Genomic DNA, 6,747 nt, shown 5'->3' with positions numbered 1-6,747 from the left:
GGACTCCATGTTTTTTATAGTAAAGATTGTTCTTAAATGACACTGACTGTAAGGTTGGAGTTGTTGTCCTGCTGAAGAACAAATTGTGGATCTAATACTATTGCATGATAGATAAGTATCTGCCTGTACTAACAGCATTGAGGACTCCTTTAATCCTGACCAAATACCCAATGCTATTTATTCCGCTCTCCAGCCCTTCAGAGAACAAACTGCCTTATGTTGCAGACAAATATTTCCCATTTTGATTCGTCAGTCCAGAGCACCTTTTGACATGTTTTTGCCCCCAGCTCCAATGTTTTTGTGCATAACTGAGTCATGTGACCTTGTTTCCATGTCGAAAGTATGGCTTTTTACCCACACTTGATGAAAACCTTTTCTACCCAGACTTCTATGAACAGTAGATGGCTTTTACCTATCTCCCACTGGCTTCTGCCCAGACAGTGCTGGGGGTATTTTATGATGTCAAAGGGAAGTAAGCATGACCTGTCTTTCATCTGCTGCACTAACTTGTGGGGCTGACCTCTGCATCTATGGTTCTCCAGATTGCTAGTTTTTTGGTGCTTCTTCCAAAAGCCATACCAACACATCTTAAAACCAAAATGTTTTAAGCCTGCTACACAGCTGTTTATGGTTATTTTTTCACTGGGTTTCAACTTTCATATGACAATAATAACCACCTATTTGGTATAATCTGATAAAAAGATGTGGGGAAGGTATCTTGGTAGAAGCAATGGTGCGGACCCAACCAGATAGAGATAGGGACACAAAATCTCTAGTAAGCCAGTTTATTTAGAAAAAAAAAACAGCAAAATAAATAAACCTTTACTTCAGGCACAAAATGAGCAAAATAAAATACAGCCTTAACTTCAGGCAAAAGAATGTAAAAAAAAACCCTGCTTGTCTGAGCACTAACTAAACAATAAAGTACTAACTGTACAGATGGCTTACTACCAACCACGCGAGTAAACAAAAACAGCACAGTATGGTCTCACCAGACTCTGTGTGTTGGGACAGACCCAGACACTTCCTCTCCTCCTAGGATCTGCCCTGAAGTGCGGGCTCTGCAGCTTTTTTTGGCCCAGGACCTACACCTGGACTGAGGCCTACTCAAGACCTGCCCTGGAACATACATGGGCAAGAAACCTGATGTTGATATATCGGGACTCCAGCATTCGGCATGTTACCTTCTCACACAGAGTATAATCCTACCAAATGTCTAACTGTCTGCAAGTGTACCTAGAAAAACGGATGCAATTTTAAAGGTAGAAGGCAGTCACACTAATATTGATATGATTAAGATTTCTCTTTTGGTCATTCCCTTTGACAAAAATAAATTAACAATTCTTTTTTTAAAAAAAAAAAAATTCTTACTTTGCAGTATTTTCCCACACCTACATAAAACATTTGCACAGTACTGTAAATACAGGTGTCGCTTACTTCAAATTTGGTTAAGGATCTCCTATTTCTTATAGAACCAATCCAATCCAATATCACAACATGCTAGTAAAACCCTTGACACGCTCCAAATTGCAACAAAACCAATGGGTGGCCACAAAATAAGGTTAGGTATCTCAGGATAGCGTACAATGATCGTTTTGAAGAGCTGGTCATCTCATAGACACACATATCTGGAAATGTCCAGCCAATTGAAAAACTACGGGAAGACATGTTTATGTTAAAAAAATCTTGACAAAAATGCATACAGCCATATCTCTTCTACAACAGTATGCCTGAAATGAGTTAGCAAATTTTAATTCCCATTGAGGTCAGAGCTAAAGCAAGCACAATGCAGAATATGGAAATTGTAGGCCACTTCAGAAATTGCTCATATGTGCCATTTCTAAAAAAGAATAGATAACTGTCCCTGATCTGGAAAGAATAAACATATGGGACATTATAGTCTGGAAAGGGTGCCGAATATTTAAAGGTTCTCTGACCGCAGATGATCTCAGACCTATAAATGGCGTGTCTATTTTAAAAGGTAGAATACAGGAAACTGAGGGGTGTCAGTCAAGCCAGAAAGGGGCCAACCAGCCTGACTGTTCATTAGAGCTGGACCACCGCCATGACTTTTGGTGATAGTTTCCATAGAGGGCACACCAGGTTTACATTAATGTGGTAATGGCAGGACTGCTATTCCATCTACATTGAAATTTTTTCCTACTAAATGATATTATAAAGTGTAGTCTAATAATAACCTTGCTTTACCTAGAGTCCACTGTAAAAACTCTGAGAATCTTGAACCAGATGCGTAAGGATTTTGGTATATGCGATGTAGGGGCAGCAGTCACAGGGACCCTGGAGCATTATAAATGATACATAAATGTTATGGACTCTGTTACAGATTTTGGGATGGGGCCTAGAATTATCTAGTTTTGCCTCCGCAGGTCAATGTAGTCTACTCTGACCCTCAGAGCTGCTTCTTTAGTATACAGGTAGATGAAACCAGATGTCAGGCAGTTCAATAATGACAGCTGAAAATAAGAAAGGAGGATCAAAAGTCATAAATGTTTGAACATCTCCAGCTTATGAAGGATGGAGTATTCGGAGCCTACTGATTCTATTTACTACCGGTGCAGGATACACCATAAAATTGCAACCTGATAGCTGTGGGTCACAGTACAAGCCTTATAGAGTGGGTCAGCTGCAGCTCTTACCCAGAGACCATCGTATGATGTAGGTGGTAGCGCTATAGAGAAGTGAGAAGGAAAAAACTGGGAAAATCTTAGAGTAGAGAGACTTCGGACTTATTAAAACAGTTTAATTTTTTCCAAAGGGACAAGGATAAGGGCTACGCATTTCTACGCCGTTCCAGCATCTTCATAAGACCAATAAGGGGTTGTGTTTGCAGGGTTTATGGAACAGCAGAGCTTTAAGATTTTCCCATTTTTTTCCTTCTCAATTCTCTGTATACTATTGGGGTAGTATAAAGTTACACCACTGGATGCGGTATCCAGATCACTGCGTAAGGACCACTGTAAATAGTGTAAAAAGAGATTTCTACTTCTCACAGTCACTTCACAATCCTGGAGACTGTAATATTAATATTTCTGGGCTATAGGAAATGAAGAGAACTAAAACTGTGAAGATAAATACTTTACTATTCTCAGCATTTGTGTTTGGACTGAGGCTATGCTGATATTGCTGGCCTTTTTTTGTTATATCTCAGGAACTGGGTAGATTTATTAAGTGTATTACTGGACAACAAAGTTAGTATAGTAGTTACTGATCAAACCAGAGTTACAGAAACTGTGCTGTATATATAGGTCATATACTACATGGAGTCTAGCTGTAGTGCAGCTAAGCACAATGAGTGTACCCCAGAACCTGATCATGTCCTTTATATTACATAATATGTCTCCTCCGCTTGGGATCCTCCTATGTTTTTTTTACTAATCCCAATGGATACTTGGCACACTTGGTTTCATTATGGAGTAAGTGATGAACCCACCGGAAGACGCAGCTTTTTTATATTTTGATGTGATTTCTTCTGCTATACCTTGTATCAATCCTGCAGCCTCTCCTAATACATGACATCACTTGGTACCTGTCACTGGAGAAGATGGCGGAAGCAAGGAGAGGTAAAAGATTTTGTGACACTATAGCAGCCATGTTGAACTCAATGTAAATACCAGTCTTAAGAGCATGGAGCTTGAGGTGATCTATTTGCTGGAAGTACTATTACCTCAGACCATGAACAGTGAAAGAGTTTTCCTCTTGTACATAGCTATCATTCACAAGTTCAGTATTGCGCTGCGCTCCTGAGTAGTCTGCGAGCTTTGCATGTACGCCATTCTGCCCACGGGCTTGCAATATTATGTTGCATAGAAGCAGTAGGACATTTTCACCCAACAAGTGATCATGTCTTCTATAGTTTAATGTAAATAATATCAGAGACAGACAATCAGGGGTGGGGGGTCACCTATCTGAGACACATGGGTGGTCAAACTCTAATGTGCCTCTTTGTTTTAACCGATCAGGTAACACAATGCAAAACGTCAACAGGTTTAGCTCATAAGAAGTTGTAAAGTGCCCTTACAATACAACATGAGAAGGAACCATCAACGCCTTGGGTCCTAGTGATAAGGTTCTGCACTAACGTTAAATGTATGTTTATTGCTACTTGGAATCTAAGGAAACAATGAAATTTATGAAGACAAGTCATTAGTTCCATCTTCTAACAAGGATTCATTTACTAGCTAAATGTTCCATATTGAGAGTGTCCCCTCCCTATTAGTTCATGGGGCATGAGCAAAGCACAAGTTTTTTCCATGAACAGTATTGTACGAAGGCTTTAATGTGGTGTAGCCTTACTGTCTACTCCATTTTGTAACATCAACTTGGTAATGTTGGTTTATTTTTTACAATTTGCCTTAGCCCCAGTGACAGATTGGTACCAGCCGGGCAGCTGTCTCTCTTTCTCTCTCTTTCTCTCTCTGATGTTCTTGTAGTTTCAGCAGTTGTTACACATTTCTCCTTCTTCTTCTTCGCTGTTCTAGTTATGATGTGGAGTTCTATCACGTGCCATAGAATTTTATTTCAATGTGATATGGTGAAATACTGTACTCTTGTCTCTTTTCCTTTACTATCCATTTTCTTCTGGGTAAAAGTTGTAGAACTGATGTTGGTTAATAAAATCAGAAATAAAAAAAAACTTGCTTTCTCTGTTTTGTCTGCGGTTTTATTTTATTAGATCTCAGAATTCCAACAACTTCTCGGCATCATTGGTTGAGAAATTACCAAAAGGAGTGTGCTACAACGAATAAATGAATATTTATGGGCCACGTCCTCCATGTATGCTACAGACTGTGGGACAATGCTGAGTATTCTGGTTCTGTTCAATACAGGTTAAAGAGGACCTTCATATCCTCGGTCACATATGGTTTTATATATCACTAGAAAGCCGAAAGTGTGCTGAATTCAGCTTGCTGTCGGCTTTCCCATTATGTGCCCTGGGTGAAGAGCTATCGGAAGGGAAGGGTGTACCTGGCAGTCTACCTAGAAATGCCCCTCCTGACAGTACTGTGTGTAGCACTATACTGCAAGGGGGCGTCCTTATAGCCCAGCCATGATGCTGAGCGGTGAGGAACACCATCCCCCCCCCCCCAGTGCTAGTCTATAGATGAGTACTGTCAGGCAGAAGGGGGGAGTGTACTGTCAGGAGGGGCATTTCTAGGTAGACTATCAGGAACGCTCTTCTGACAGTGAATGTGCAACACTCAGGAGGGGCCAGGGCTGGTATCACGGTAATATATCCGATGTGGCCGGCTTGCAGGGAGTCCCTGGGTCCCGAATGTACACCAAATCTCCCTTTTGATGTCCCCGACTACCCTCCCCTGCGTGATATCTGACAATGACAACAGACAACCAGGCTTCGGGGATAATCGTTGCTTTTCTTTTTTTTTTTTTTACTAGCAGGACAAAGTAATACAAATGTACATATGGAGGACTTCTTCACATACAATACAGCGATCTTTGTAGGTAGTGTCCAATTAGCAGAGGATGGGGCAGAATGCTTTGGATAGTAGTTGCTTGGCAGTTAACTTGTATATACTTGTAAAGATGGCCTGTATCCAGGGGGTTAGTCCTCAACAAACTGGGTACACGTATATAGAAGAGGAGATACAATTTGGCAGCGGGATACCCTCAATTTCTGCCAGACTAGCTATGGGTTTCTTAACGATAGATTTGTCCCAAAGACTTACTTGGATAGAGATATACGTGTGAGGTCCCAGATGTACGGATAAGACAAGTCCATCAACTTCAGCGCTTGTAAGATTAGAGCTTCAGAGGAAAACACTCTCTGAGAAGGGCCTTGAGGACAGAGGAGAAGGCATCTCTGCTTGGTGTACCCTAATAGTGGGCAGCCATCATCCGTGCTCCATGTGCTCAGTCTGCTAGCTGTATCATGTCTTAGACTTGTAGCCCCACACAAAAGAAAATCAGCCAAAAACGTCCCCAACCCCCTCTAGAGAGGGTGGTCACTCAACTCTCCCTCCAGGCCAGTCAAGGGAGCCTGATTGGTCCTGGAGGTCAGCTAATCATAATGGACACTCCCTTTACAGTAACAACTCAAATTACAATGGCAAAGTATAGGCAGGTGCAGTTCACAAAAACATCCACAAGATGGCGCATTAATAGACCCCCTGTGTGCTGGCTCTGGAAGAATAGAAATATATAGAAGGAATGAAGGGGGAGGAAAATATTTACCTTATATGAAAATGTCCATGCTATCTCGGTCTGCAGTAGAGCGAATTGGACTAGCAGTACCGGGACATTACATACACCCACACTAAGAAAAGAGCCGTCCTCGGCGACTAACTAGCGCGGAGGAACCTAGAGAGAGGATGCGCACAGGTAGTTGGGCTGGATACCTGAGGAACAATAAACAGAATAATGGCAAACAACAATGTGACATGACTTATGTACAAGAACGATACCCCGTGATTATATGCAAAACCAAAACATAATAAACAGTGGAAACATAATGCCAATAGGTGAGTAGAGTCTCTTTCAGCAATAGGGCATTGTCCATGGAAAGGCTCAGGGTAGGCACCATGTGGCAAAAATACAGTCCTCAGTAGTCCATAGGCTGTAAAGAAATATGTAATGCAAAACAAGAACATAACAAAATGCTTGGGATTACCCAGGTACGGAGGCTTAAACGGTTGTTAACTAACTAATTAATAAGAACATAGGTATATGAAAGAGGCAAAGTATATATACATGAAAGGATATGGTTGCTCA

Source organism: Leptodactylus fuscus, chromosome 5 (assembly GCF_031893055.1).
Source record: "Leptodactylus fuscus isolate aLepFus1 chromosome 5, aLepFus1.hap2, whole genome shotgun sequence".
Taxonomy (NCBI): Eukaryota; Metazoa; Chordata; class Amphibia; order Anura; family Leptodactylidae; genus Leptodactylus; species Leptodactylus fuscus.
Note: the sequence above shows the minus strand (reverse complement) of the source record.